This window comes from Chelonoidis abingdonii, chromosome 2 (assembly GCF_003597395.2).
Source record: "Chelonoidis abingdonii isolate Lonesome George chromosome 2, CheloAbing_2.0, whole genome shotgun sequence".
In the NCBI taxonomy this organism is placed as follows: Eukaryota; Metazoa; Chordata; order Testudines; family Testudinidae; genus Chelonoidis; species Chelonoidis abingdonii.
In genome coordinates this window covers 303,460,073-303,474,653 of record NC_133770.1, presented here as the reverse complement: position 1 = coordinate 303,474,653, position 14,581 = coordinate 303,460,073, and the positions used below count along the sequence as shown (strand labels likewise).

Below are 14,581 nucleotides of genomic sequence, written 5' to 3'. Positions count from 1 at the left end.
TATCCCTTTCCCAATGGTTCCTAAAATTTTTTTGCTTTTTTGACTGCATCTGCACATTTAGTGGATTTTTTTCAGGGAACTATCCACAATGACTCCAAGATCTTTCTTCAGTAGTAACAGCTAATTTAGACCCCATCATTTTGTATGTATAGGTGGCACTGTTTTCCACTGTGCAATACTTTACATTTATAAACACTGAATTTCATCTGCCATTTTGTTGCCCAGTCACCTAGTTTAGTGAGATCCTTTTTAACTCTTCAGTCATTTTAGTTAAATCCAATCTTGAGTAATTTCATATCATCTGCAAGCTTTGACACCTCACTGTTTCCCCTTTTTTCCAAATCATTTATGAATATGTGGAACATTATTGGCCCCAGTACAGTAATTTGCAGATGACATCAAGTTGGGAGGGGTTGCAAGTACTTTGAAGTACAGGATTAAAATTCAAAATGAACTTGGCAAATTATTCAATTTCATCTTGTTGATTTCACACCAGTTTTCTAAAGGCAAGTGCAAAGTACTACCGTCTGAAAAGAAAAATCAAATGGATGGCAACAAAGGGGGGAAAACTGGCTAGGTGATAGTGCTGCTGAAAAGGATGATGTTTACAGTGGCGATCACAAACTGAAGAGTCAACAAGGTGATGCAGTGCGAAAAAGGCTAATATCATTCTGGGGTGTATTTAACAGGAGTGTTGTATGTCGAATGAGAGGTAATTATCCCATTCTACTTGGCACAGGTGAGGCTCGCAGCGGAGTACTGTGTCCAGTTCTGGGTACCACACTTCAGGAAAGATTCATTAGACTCTAGGACTGGAAGGGATCTCGGAAGGTCACAGAGTCCAGTCCCTGCCCTGGCAGGCCAAATACTGTCTAGACCATCCCGATAGACATTTATCTACCTACTCTTAAATATTCTCCAGGATGGAGATTCCACAACCTTCCTAGGCAATTTATTCTCGTATTTAACTACCTGACGTTAGGAACTTTTTCCTATGTCCAACCTAATCTCCCTTGCTGCAGTTTAAGCCCATTGCTTCTTGTTCTATCATTAGAGGCTAAGGTGAACAAGTTTTTCTCTCTCGCCCGATGACACCCTTTTAGATACCTGAAACTGCTATCATGACCCCCTCGTCTTCTCTTTTTTCAAACTAAATAAACCCAATTCTTTCAGCCTTCCTTTTCATAGGTCATGTTCTCAAACCTTTAATCATTCTTCGTTGCTCTTCTCTGGACCTTCTCCAATTTCTCCACATCTTTCTTGAAATGCGGTGCCAGACCTGACACAATACTCCAGTTGAGGCCTAACCAGCGAGGTAGAGCGGGAAGAATGACTTCTCGTTCTTGTTTACAACACAGCCTGTTAATGCATCCAGAATCCGTTTGCTTTTTTTGCAACAGTATCACACTGTTGACTCATATTTAGTTGTGGTCCACTATGACCCTAGATCTCTTTCTGCCATACTCCTTCCTCTAGACAGTCTCTTCCCATTCTGTGTGTGTGAAACTGATTGTTCCTTCCTAAGTGGAGCACTTTGCATTTGTCTTTATTGAACTTCATCCCGTTTACCTCAGACCATTTCTCCAATTTGTCCAGATCATTTTGAATTTTGACCCTGTCCTCCAAAGCAGTTGCAATCCCTCCCAGTTTGGTATCGTCCACAAACTACTCTCTGAGTACGGTTATCCAGCCAGTTATGCACCTACCTTATAGTAGCCCCATCTAAATTGTATTTGCTTAGTTTATCAATAAGGATATTATGTGAGACCATATCAAATGCCTTACTAAAGTTTAGGTATACCACATCCACTGCTTCTCCCTTATCCACAAGGCTCGTTATCCTATCAAAGAAAGCTATCAGATTAGTTTGACACAATTTGTTCTTTACAAATCCATGCTGGCTATTCCCTATCACCTTATCACCTTCCAAGTGTTTGCAGATGTGGAGAAATTGGAGAGAGTCCAGAGGAGAACAACAAAAAATGGTAAAAGATTTAGAAAACCTGACCTATGAGGAAAAGTTAAAAAAAAAATTACTTACGTGCTCTTTAAAATCCATTTCAGTCCTCCTAATTTCCTTCTTACATATTACCTATTGGCTTCATTAGGGTTAACCTTCCATATTCTGAAGGACCTCTCTTTGTCTTGAATAATCTCTTGAACCTGATATTTAGACTTACCAGTTAACTTCTTGCCTTCTTGGTTCTCTAAAGTCCTCATCTTTTCAATCGCTTTGTGGACATTTGTCTTTCCAAGCTTCTAATCATTCTCCTCAACTGCCTCTGAACCCTTTTTTTTGCTGTACCCTTTCTGAAATAGAGTGACCAGAACTGAACACTGTATCCCAGATAAGAATATCCTGTTGATTTATATAAAAGGCATAACACTTGCAGCATACTATTCGTAACATTTTGTTTACTGCTTTGAGCCCTGATGCCCACGGAGAAGGTCATTTTCCCTTACTTCTAATTTAACTATGGGAAGCCAGCAATGTTGCTATTTGTTTATGGTTTGTATTATAGTAACACCTAGGAAATCTAATCAAGGATCCAGAATCTCATTGTGCGAGGTGCTGTACAAACAATTAATGTCAGTCCCTGCCTGAGGGATCTCATAATCTAGGTCCCACAAGATACAATGGATGGATGAAAGAGAGAAATAGGCTATGGCCATGTTAACAGGAAGATGAATTCTTTGCTTCAGTCTTCATGGCTGAGGATGTTAGGGAGATTCCCAAACCTGAGCCATCCTTTGTAGGTGACAAATCTGAGGAACTGTCACAGATTGAAGTGTCACTAGAGGAGGTTTTGGACTTAATTGATAAACTCAACATTAACAAGTCACCGGGACCAGATGGCATTCACCCAAGAGTTCTGAAAGAACTCAAATGTGAAATTGCAGAACTATTAAATATGGTTTGTAACCTGTTCTTTAAATCGGCTTCTGTACCCAGTGATTGGAAGATAGCTAATGTAACGCCAATATTTAAAAAGGGCTTCTAGAAGTGATCCCGGCAATTACAGACCAGTAAGTCTAATGTCAGTACCAGGCAAATTAATCGGAACAATAGTAAATAATATAATTGTCAGGCACATAGAAGAACATAACTTGTTGGGCAAAAGTCAACATGGTTTCTGTAAAGGGAAATCATGTCTTACTAATGTATTAGAGTTTGAAGGGGTCAACAAAGATGTGGAGAAGGGGAATCCAGTGAACATAGTGTACTTAGATTTCCAGAAAGCCTTTGACAAGGTCCCTCACCAAAGGCTCTTATGTAAATTAAGCTCTCATGGGATAAGAGGGAAGGTCCTTTCATGGACTGAGAACTGGTTAAAGGACAGGGAACAAAGGGTAGGAATAAATGGTAAATTTTCAGAATGGAGAGGGGTAACTACTGGTGTTTTCCAAGGGTCAGTCCTAGGACCAATCCTATTCAACTTGTTCATAAATGATCTGGAGAAAGGGGTAAAAGTGAGGTGGCAAAGTTTGCAGATGATACTAAACTGCTCAAGATAGTTAAGACAAAAGCAGACTGTGAAGAACTTCAAAAAGATCTCTCTAAACTAAGTGATTGGGCAACAAAATGGCAAATGAAATTTAATGTGGATAAATGTGCACATTGGAAAACATACCCCCAACTATACATACAATATGATGGGGGCTAATTTAGCTACAACGAGTCAGGAAAAAGATCTTGGAGTCATCGTGGATAGTTCTCTGAAGACGTCCATGCAGTGTGCAGTGGCAGTCAAAAACGCAAAAAGGATGTTAGGGATCATTCAAAAAGGGATAGAGAATAAGACGGAGAATATATTATTGCCCTTATATAAATCGATGGTACACCCACATCTTGAATACTGCATACAGTATCATCTCAAAAAAGATATACTGGCACTAGAAAAGGTTCAGAAAAGGGCAACTAAAATGATTAGGGGTTTGGATTAGGGTCCCATATGAGGAAAGATTAAAGAGGCTAGGACTTTTCAGCTTGGAAAAGAGGAGACTAAGGAGGGATATGATAGAGGTCTATAAAATCATGAGTAGTGTGGAGAAAGTGAATACAGAAAAGTTATTTACTTGTTCCCATAATATAAGTAGGGGCCAGCAAATGAAATTAATGGGCAGCAGGTTTAAAACAAATAAAAGGAAGTTCTTCACACAGCGCGTAATCAACCTGTGGAACTACTTGCCTGAGGAGGTTGTGAAGACTAGGATTATAACAGGGTTTAAAAGAGAACTAGATAAATTTATGGAGGTTAAGTCAATTAATGGCTATTAGCCAGGATGGGTAAGGAATGGTGTTGCAAGCCTCTGTTTGTCAGAGGGTGGAGATGGATGGCAGGAGAGAGATCATTTGAGCATTACCTGTTAGTTTCACTCCCTCTGGGGCACCTGGCATTGGCCACTGTCGGCAGACAGGATACTGGGCTGGGCGGACCTTTGGTCTGACCCAGTATGGCCATTCTTATGAGCAAGTTTAGCATAGTAGGAGTAGCCCCAGCTCTTGTAGGACAAGTATTGTTCAGACATACCAGTAGAAGTAAATTCTAAGAAGGGATTTGAAGGATGACAAGGAGTTTTCTCCATGTGTAAAGGCAGCATGGGAGAAAACAAAGGTGCTGGTGGGACAAGTGGACTAGCAGGTGCGTGACTAGCACTGCTGGCATAGCAGAGTTGGGGTGGCAGGGTCAATGGCAAGACAATAGAAATATTAAGTAGGATGAGGCTAAATTATGAAGGGCATTAAGGATCAAGATGAGGCACTTGTGAAGCAATATGTATGAGGGGTCCAAAATTCCTCTTCCACTGTGAATTTCACCTGCCATTACTTCCCAAGTCAGGTAGCTTGGCTAGGTCTTTCTAGAGTTCCTCAATCTTGATACAAATGCTGGAGTTGTACTTGCTAGATCCAATTCACACACATAGTGGAGTGATGCTCTGGTGTACAGTCACATTTGGATTGCTACAAATGGCCACATAAGGCACAGGGCATAAAAATAAGGAATAAATGGTCAGTTTTCAGAATGGAGAGAGGTAAATAGTGGTGTCCCCCAGGGGTCTGTACTGAGACCAGTACTGTTCAACATATTCATAAATGATCTGGAAAACAGGTTAAATAATGAGGTGTCAATTTTGCATATGATATAAAATTACTCAAGATAAGTCAAAAGCTGACTGTGAAGAGTTACAAAGGGATCTCACTAAATTAGGTGATTGTGCGAAAAAATGGCAGATGAAATTCATTGTGGATAAATGCAAAGTAATGCACATTGGAAAGCACAATCCTAACTATACATACAAAATGATGGGGTCTAAATTAGCTGTTATCATTCAAGAAAGAGATCTTGGAGTCATTTTGGATAAGTCTCTGACAACATCTGCTCAATGTGCTGAGGCAGTCAAAAAAGCTAACAGAATGTTCGGAACCATTAGGAAAGGGATATATAACAAGACAGAAAATAACAGAATGCCACTATATAAATCCATGGTATGCCCACATCTTGAATACCATGTGCAGATTTGGACTCCCCATCTCAAAAAAGATATATTGCAATTGGAAAGAGTGCAGAGAACAGCCACAAAAATGATTAGGGGTCTGGAATAGCTTCCATATGAAGAGAGATTAATAAGACTGCGACTTTTCAACTTGGAAAAGAGATGACTAAGGGGAGATATGACAGAGGTCTATAAAATCTTGACTGGTGTAAAGAAAATGAATAAGGAAATGTTATTTACTCCTTCACATAACACAAGAACTAGGTGTCACCAAATTAAATTAACAGGGAGCAGATTTTAAACAAACAAAAGGAAGCACTTTTTCAGACAACACATAGTCAACCTGTGGAACTCTTTGCCAGATGATATCATGAAGGCCAAGACTATAACAGAGTTCAAAAAAGAACTAGATAAGTTCATGGAGAATAGGTGCATCAATGGCTATTAGCCAGGATTGGCAGGGATGCAACACCATGTGCGCCAGAAGCTGGGAAGGGACGACAGGATCACTTGATGATTATCTCTTCTGTTCATTCCCTCTGGGGCAGCTGGCATTGGTCTGACCCAATATAGCAACAGAATCAGATCCATGGGTCTTGCTTCCTTCTCCAATTAGCTGTAGAGGCCTATCTTCCCCACCCTTCAGCTTGGCCCTGTCCAAAGAAGCTGCACTGGTTGCTACTTCTGGGGACCTCTGTGCAGGAAGCAGTGTCCTTTCCACTTCTCTATATACCCAGAGGAGACTAGCAGGGGAAGGGGAAGAGGAGAAGATCAAGCGTGAGCCCACTGTTATCATCTGGTAGCTGAGGGAAGCATTGAAGACCTTTGAACCTACTCCTTTGAAGGAGTATAGTTCATAGGCCTCTCTTAGTACCTTGGGAGGCCTTTCAGTCTAAGAGCTTTATGTGAAGTTTCCCTCTGGGCTGGGGCCCAGTTCTACTCCCACACATCCTCATGTAACTGGGAGTGACTTCATTAAGCCCAACTCTTTTCTCACTCATCCAGCCCAGTGTGAACCACAAGATTGATTAGTCTGGAAAGCCTGCCTTAGACTCAGGGCTGGCTTTAGGTTTTTTGCCGCCCCAAGCAAAAAAAAATTTTGGTTGCCCCCCACCCCCCCCTTTTTTTTTTGGCTTTTACACGTTTGACTTTGCAATTTGTTGTTGTTGGTTTGGTTTGGTTTTACTGAGTGCAGTACTGATGCAGCATTGGGCAAGGACTGCATCTGAATCTGCTTGAGCTGGGTGTATCTGCCTGAATTTCTTATTGAGACAAAGGAGCTGAAAAGCCCCATGGGCCACTAGAGCTCCTGAGTAACTCGTGCCACCTGTAATATGTGCAGAGGGGAAATACAGACTAGAGAGGAACATTTCAAGAGGCTTAAATCACTGCGTGCTTTGCTGCCCCGATGTCACGTCTGGGTCTCTTGAAGGAAGGCTACGGGGTTGTGCAGCCACGATTGGAGACAGCCCTTGGCTTTCCTGGGCACGCTCCATATTTCAGTCTTAGTAGGAGCTGGGCTGCTGCTTCTGAGTGCTTTCTGCTACTTTCGCTCATTTAAAATGAGCCTGACGTTCCCCAAATCATTAACTGAAATGGGTAAGGAGCATGCTGGAGAATTGCCTGCTGTCTGACGGATGCTAATTCTGACACTGCCACTTGATCAAAGGGTCAGGTAATTATCTTTAAAAAGTTGTTCCTGAATGAAAGGATTTCTCCCGGCTGAGATTTGTTTCCAAAGGGGCGGGGGCAGGAGAGAAGAAGGGGGAAAGCCGGACTAACACTTGAAGGGGTATTTCATGGCACTTTCTCCCACTGCGTCTCCCTGAGCCCCACCTCCTGTACGACAGCACAGGGTTATCTGGCTGGTGGCACTGATGGTGTTACTGGCCGCTCAGGGCTTCCTTCCTGGCCCTGGTAAGTTCTTGGTGGCTTTCTCGTTGTTCCTTGGGGGACTCGGGCTGTAGGAACATGAAGTCGCTCATGGCGGACTCCGGGGTTAGGCAGACTTTGTAGCAGTAGCCCGGAAGGCTGCTGCCAGCCACATCCAGGCAGTTGGTGGGCACTTTGTTGCCTGAGGAGAGCTGGGGCTTGGTGTTGGAATTTTTGAGGATGTCGGAAGGAATGCTCCCCCTGGAAATGTGCCACCTCAAGCATGTGCTTGCTTTGCTGGTGCCTAGAGCCGGTCCTGCTTAGACTGAGCTTCTTTTCTAATCTGATCAACCAAAGGCAGAACTCTCTATGACAGAAAGCCGAAACTAGATACATTCAGATGAGAAATAAGGTGCCTTTTTTAAATAGGGAGGGTAATGGACCATTGGAACAACTTCTAGGGACATGGTAGGTTCTATGTCACTTGAAGTCTTACTGGATGCCTTTCTAAAATAAATGTTCTAGTTCAACCAGGAGTAATAGGCTCAGTATAGGAATCACTAAGTGAAACTCTCTGGCCTGTGTTTACAGAGGTCAGATTAGATAAATAATAATGGGTCCGTCAGGCCTTAAATCTGTGAATCAGGAGCAACAGCACAGGACTCAGTTTTTCTCTAACTCTTATCTGACCCGGGAGTGAGGCCCCTGAAATCACTGCAGTGTTATATGCCAGTGTAAGTCTGCTCTAAGTAAAAGGAGAAGTGGGTCAGAGTCATTCCTTTCTCACTTACATTTTACTGCCTGATGTCAGCTCCCACTGAAGTCTCAGTGCTCCAGGCTCACTCTGCTATTTTCCTGCCTAGTGATGTGTCTCAAGTGCTTGTTGTTACGTGTTTCACTTGCAATAGCTAGTTCCCAGCCTGCCTCTCTCTCAGCTGAGCCCCTCCCTGACTAGACCTGCTTGTCTGCCTCAGACACTCTCAAACATTGAGGTCTTCCTGGTGCTACGTGCACCAGCAGAAAGAATGGTTGTGAGGCAGCAGTGCATGGGATAATCCCTCTGGAAAGGGGGTGGTTCCATGTGATCTCTGCCTGTTCCTAGCATCAGCCCTGCATGCACACACATATACACACAACTTTATGGGCTCAGGCACCTTGCCTTTCTCAGAACCCCAACCTTTCAGCACATAAGAGACAAGTAGCATGTGGAGAGGAACCGACGTCACAAAAAACTCCTTGACTTGTTGGATCTTTGAGGTACCAATGAAATGCCCAGATCCTACTCAGTATGAAGGAACTTCCAAATCCCAGTGAGGACAGAGATGTAATTCAAAAGGACCTAGAGGGGTTAGAAATCTGGCAGGGAAGCAGAGAGAGGTACAGCCTGGACACATGCAGTTAACATAGTACTTAGACCTGAGTTTGCAATGGGCTGTGGCAGCAAACAGACCAACATGAGTTTAAAGCTGCATATCCAGAGGCTTCATGTGAACAGTCTCTTGCTAGGGCACTGGTATGTTCGTACCTGAAATATCATGTTTAGTTCTGGGCACAATGACAGGCAGACACTGACAAATTGAAGGGAGTTCAGAAGAGCCACAGAAACAAGCAGGAGCCAGAAGATCTGAGTTATGGGGACAGATTTAAATAATTAAACCTGCCTGGTTTGACTAAGGGGGCAGCTCATTGCTGTGGAAATTTAAAATGAGATCAAAGAACACTAGAAAATGCTCTGCCTGCCTCCCAGCCCCAAAGATGGGCATGATGGACTGGTAGGACTTCTCCAGCTCAGGGGCTGCTAGTGCTTTCTAGTCCTATAAAGTTGGGATCTAGGCTCAGCCCTCCCAGGGCCTGGTTCTAGATGCAATGACTTCTTTTACTAAAGACTTATCTCCCACCAACAAAGGCTCTTTCCAACCCAGGCCTCACTTTTCATCACTTTTCTTGAAGGGGAAAGGTGTCTCAGCCACCACCTTTAGTTCCCAAACATTTCCCAGAATTCTTTGAACTGGCCATATTGCTGCTTCCAAGGAGACTTTGCAACAGTCCTTGTAAAGGATTCTGGAGCACATCAGAGACCCAAAGTGCCTGCCCCTACACAAGTGAGAAATAGGACCTATTTTCCAGGACATGGGGATGGACACCTTCATAGGAAGGAACAGTTTGGGACAGGCTTGTTGCTTGTTGGTCTGGGGCCACAGTTGGACCTTCAAAGCCCCACCATTTGTCTCCACCATGCCCTGACAGCAATTATTCTTTCCCTTTAATGTTTGTTCTTATGCTTTCTGCTGACCTCTCTCTGTTTCTGTCTGCCTGCAAAAATGGAAGCTGAGCTGAGGGTTAACAACTTTGCCTGAGCTACAGTGGAGGCTCTTGCAGGGGACTGAACTAGATGACCTCTCGAGGTCCCTGGGTCCGATGATTCTATTCAGGCATGTGCTTCTTGTGACAGTGTTATGTTATTGGCTCTTGCTCCAGACCTCCACTCTGGGTCTCTGACCAGCCTGTATTGGCCACTCTAGGTTAGTGCATTTGACTGGAATACAGTCCCATTCCTAGCACAAAATGGGTCAGTCACCGTCTGTGCTGCATAATGCAGTGGAAAAAATGAGCGATACCTGCCTGCATCAGTCTAGAAGGAATTTCACTCTCATTGAGATCATGGTTAGTGGGTGAGGAACTCAGTTTCCTGTATTAATTCATCTAATCTCTCAATTTTATTCAGTTGCCTTATCATACTTAGAATGTGCATATACACACTTCAGCCCATGAACTAGGCTAACAAGCTCCAACATACACGTTAGTAATGTATTGAGTACAGTTGGACAAAAGACAGACCCCAGGAAGACAGTGATGGGGCATCCTTCTCAACACCTGAGTGATCCCACTGGATCCTCTTTCAATGCTACCTTCCCATTCTGTTCAGGAAGGACTCATGGCATATTCTCTTCTTGGGAGTGGAAGGCGAGCCAGATGGTTGGAACATCTAGGGCAGGGATCAGCAACCTTTGGCATGTAGCCCACCAGGGTAAGTATCCTGGCGGGCTGGGCCATCTTGTTTACCTGCCGCATCTGCAGGTTCAGCTGATCGCGGCTCCCACTGGCCGCGGTTCCCCACTCCAGGCCAATGGAGGCGGCGGGAAGCAACGACCAGCACATTCCTCAGCCCTCGCCACTTCCCGCAGCCTCCATTGGCCTGGAACGGCGAACTGCAGCCAGCGGGAGCCACGATCAGCTGAACCTATGGACACGGCAGATAAACAAACAGGCCCGGCCTGGTGGGCAGCGTGCCAAAGGTTTCCGATCCCTGATCTAGGTGATTCTGAGACCAGAGGAAGGCAAGGAGAAAAGTAGCAAAGAAGTCACATGTTCTAAGCTTCCCTTTGAAGTGGTTACTGGGACAATGAATCATCCCTGCCTATCTCACAAAATAAAAAAAAAAAATCTACTGTGATACCAGGATGAGGGATAGATAAATCCAGCCTGCACAAAGTCACTTGGACAAAGCCTGATGTTAGAACTGGTTATTTTCTGCACATTAAAACAGACTCGAAACTGAAGAGAGATTGAGTGTGGGAAGGGTCTGTACAGAAAGTTATACACAGAGAGGGCAGCCCAAGCAAAGGGCGTGAAGTGCCAAAGTTAGACTCTCATACTAGATTTGTACATAGCAGGGAGCCACAGGAGGGTGGGTAACAGAGAGGGTGGGAAAGCAACAAGAGAAGGTGTAAGTTGGGGAGGAGAGATTCTGGCAAATCAGCAAAACTGATTACAGTGTCCCCTCTGTGGATTGTCCTGGGGCTCTGTTTTCATTACAAGCTGTGATGGATCATAGGCGTTTACTAGTAAAATTCCCCATCCTTAGTGGGTCTGTGCAAAACTTGCCAAATGTAACTTTACTAAAAGTTCAAAATATCTCATTTGGGCTGGAAATGTCCCAGGGACAGCTGCAGGATATTTTGGTTTAGAATGTTTTGAGCACATGAAAATAGGGGCAAATGCAGGTGTCCCCTGAGCCAGTCATACCAGACCATGGAGCATGATACTATCACCTGCCTCCTTTGACATGTTCTCCTCCTACAGCCACAAAACGAGGATAATGTTGCCTTCTCATAATACCATCACAGTATTCCACCTCTGACGGGACATGATAGTCCCTCCAGAGCCCCAGCTAGAAGAAAATATACTATCTATACTATGGATGGGTAAAAGTGCGTTATAACCCTCCCCTCACAGCCCTAGTTAAAGTGTGCTACAGCTTTTCAGCCCAGTAGGCTCTTTACCTCTTATTACATACTATGCATACATAGAATCATAGAACCATAAGGTTAGAAGGGAGCACAAGGGGTCATCTATTCTAACCCCCTACTAAGATGCAGGATTTGTTGTGTCTAAACCATCCAAGACATGTCTGGCTAACCAGACTCTTTTTGAAAACCTCCAGTGAAGAAGCTTCCACAGCCTCCTAAGGCATCTGTTCCATTGTCCTACTGTCTATATTCCATCTGAAACTGAGTGCAACCTTTATAAACAGGGTGTCTCCAACCAAATCAAATCACCAAAGACACTATTCTTCCTTCAAGTTCCGATTTCCATGATTGCCCCAGCAATACAGAGAGCCCTGATCTGAAGCCAGCCCAGTGCTGAATTTCATTTCATTCACCAGAACCATTTCTGAGTGCCTGGGAAATAAGGCCTTCCCAGTGCTTAATTTGCAGGGCTGCCTAGAGGGACGGGGGGGGGGGCAAGTGGGGCAATTTGCCCCAGGCCCTGCAGGGGCCCCGCGAGCCCTGGCCCAATGGCGGTCCAGGTCTTCGGTGGCATTTCGGCGGTGGGGGGCCCTTCAGTGCTGCCGAAGACGCAAAGCGACTGAAGGGCCTCCAGCCGCCAAAATGCCGCTGAAGACCCAGCCCGCTGCCGGGTGAGTATAAGCGCCGCAGCTCCCCTGCTTTGCCCCAGGCTCTCTGAATCCTCGGGGCGGCCCTGTTAATTTGTGCCAGGGCTGAGCCCCAGCATCTCTAGACTTGGCAGTTCAGAGCCCTGGCACCTCTGGGCTTACTGCATCAGCTATGAATGTAAAAAAATTGCTTGAGCCTCGGCCCCTCTTTCATTACAAATTAAGAACTGGTCCTTCCCCTCTCTCTACACACAAAGTCGAGTTTTGTCTCAGGAAAGACAATGGTTTTCAATCTGCAGAGGAAAACAAGTAAGAGTGCATGTATGTGTCTCTGTGCATGTGTATGATGTGTGTGTGCGGCCATATGGAGGGAGGTCAGGGCAGGCAAAGAAGCAGAGGGTGGCAGCAACTGTTTCTTTGTCCTTGCCCACCTTGCCTCCTCCCCTTTCCAGTCCTGTAACCCAGTTAGTCTTTTTCATCTTAATGCGCTGATCAGAACCTCCAGTTCCGTCAAATTACACAGATATGCTGCAGGCACCCCTCTGAGGAGTGAGTCACTAGCATGCAGCTTCTATCAGGTTGTGGATCCCCTCCCAGGTGGAATCAGAAAAGTTGCTTTCCTTGGGGCATTCAGAAGAAGACTGGACAGAGACCAGACAAAAAGCTGTAAGGAAGAATCCTGCCCAGGGATTGGAACAAATGAGAACAGCTTCCCTCCGCAACCCCCCGCCCCAGTCTTTACAGGGACCCTCTTTCCCCCAACAAGCATTTTTTAGTCTCTGCTGCGATCCCCTTTCCCTCCCAGACAGTCTGCTAGGATCTTCCCCTGCTAAGATTATCTCCACTGCTGGGCTTCCTCCCCTTCCCCACAGATTAATGCTTCATAAACTGTGGAAGAATGGCTCTTAGACACTGCAGCAACCGCCAGAGGCAACGCACCCCGACTGCGATCTGGGAGAGTCCCTGGTTCCCAAGCTCCTCCTCACCTGCAGCCTTTGGCTTGCTCTCTCTAGGGGCAGAGCCCCAGTGAGTCCCCTGAGACCCTCAGAGTAAGTAATTTAGGAAGCCTAAACTTTTCCTACCTTCCCAGGTGAGCCAGCGCAGGTGATGGATCTCGCTCTGGGCTCTGCCTCTCCCCCTGACGTGCCTGAAGCCTGATTCACTGGCACCTCAGACAGGCCAGAGTGAAGCTCCACCCAGGGCAGAGGGTGAGTAAGCGAGCGAGCAAGGCACAAACTCTGGAGAGTTATTCCCCAGGATTGCAAGAGAGCGAGATAAGGACAGTGCATTCCTGAGCCAAAGGCTGTTTGCCTCTCCCTTCCTGCCTTCCCTGCAGCCTATCGCACCAGCTTGGAGCTCAGGTCTCCTCCTGCAGGAAGGGAAAAAACAACTCCCAGCGGCTCCCAGAGATTCTGAAATTCAACACTTCACAGACTGAAAAGAAAGTGATTTAGACATGCCCTGACTGAGCCTTGCACAGCTCCGTTCGGGAGTGTTCCCAGCCCTTTCCCCCAGCAGATGACCAACAGCGAGGTCTGATCCATTCCAGTATCCCCCACAGTGTGACAGGATAGCTTGTATTTAGCAGCAGCTCGCCACCCATTTGGGTTAGTTCTAAAGATGATTTCTAGTTTTTTTGGTCTTCACTACCATAGGTTCATGTTAGCAAAGTTGCAACAAAAACGTTAAAGTCCTGAGGGGCCTATAGTCACTTTAACACCTCCTAGGCCCACGTGATCAGTGAGTAGAACAGGATACAATAATCGTGACATCAACTCCACACAATAAGGGCCATAAATACCCACCCAGATTCCACTTAGAGAGCTAAAATTCTGCCCTTATCCGCACCCAGCACAGCTGCCAAGGCTTGATCCGGCCCTCATTGTGGGCTGGCATTCACCTTTGTAATGGAGAGACCTGGAAATTCGCCACATTGAGAAACTGCAACTACCTAGAAATTACTGGCTTACAAATTGGCACTCAGAGTGTGAGCTGTTTGGGGGCTTAGCCTATGTCTCACTACCTACCTGCACAGTGCACAGCACAATTCAAGTGCTTGGAGCCTTCAGCATGACAGTAGTGCAACTAATAATCATTCCCACAGGGGTTACCCCACACCCAAACTGTGTGCATACCCCCAACCTCCCCAGTCAGAGCCAGGGAATGACAAAAAAGCTGAAAAGAAAAATGCAGCATGCTCCAAGGTAGAGGGTTTAACTAGGTGAAGGAGGTGGCTCCTACCTAGGTGAAAGGAAGTGGCTGGGCAAAATTTTCCAGTCCGGACCACAAAGGGTTAACAAAGTGAGATTTCCCTCA

The 14,581-nt window shown here is 45.3% G+C and overlaps 1 protein-coding gene across 1 annotated transcript in view; it reads right to left on the bottom strand.

Moving 5' to 3' along the window:
• FAM83H (family with sequence similarity 83 member H) overlaps positions 1 to 13,418 on the bottom strand; it is a 51,860-nt gene extending 38,442 nt beyond the window's left edge. The window contains exon 1 of the mRNA XM_032787265.2: positions 13,348 to 13,418. The gene's annotated coding sequence lies outside the window, so the exon portion shown is untranslated. The remainder of the gene's footprint in view (positions 1 to 13,347) is intronic.
• Between the last annotated feature and the right edge of the window lie 1,163 nt (positions 13,419 to 14,581).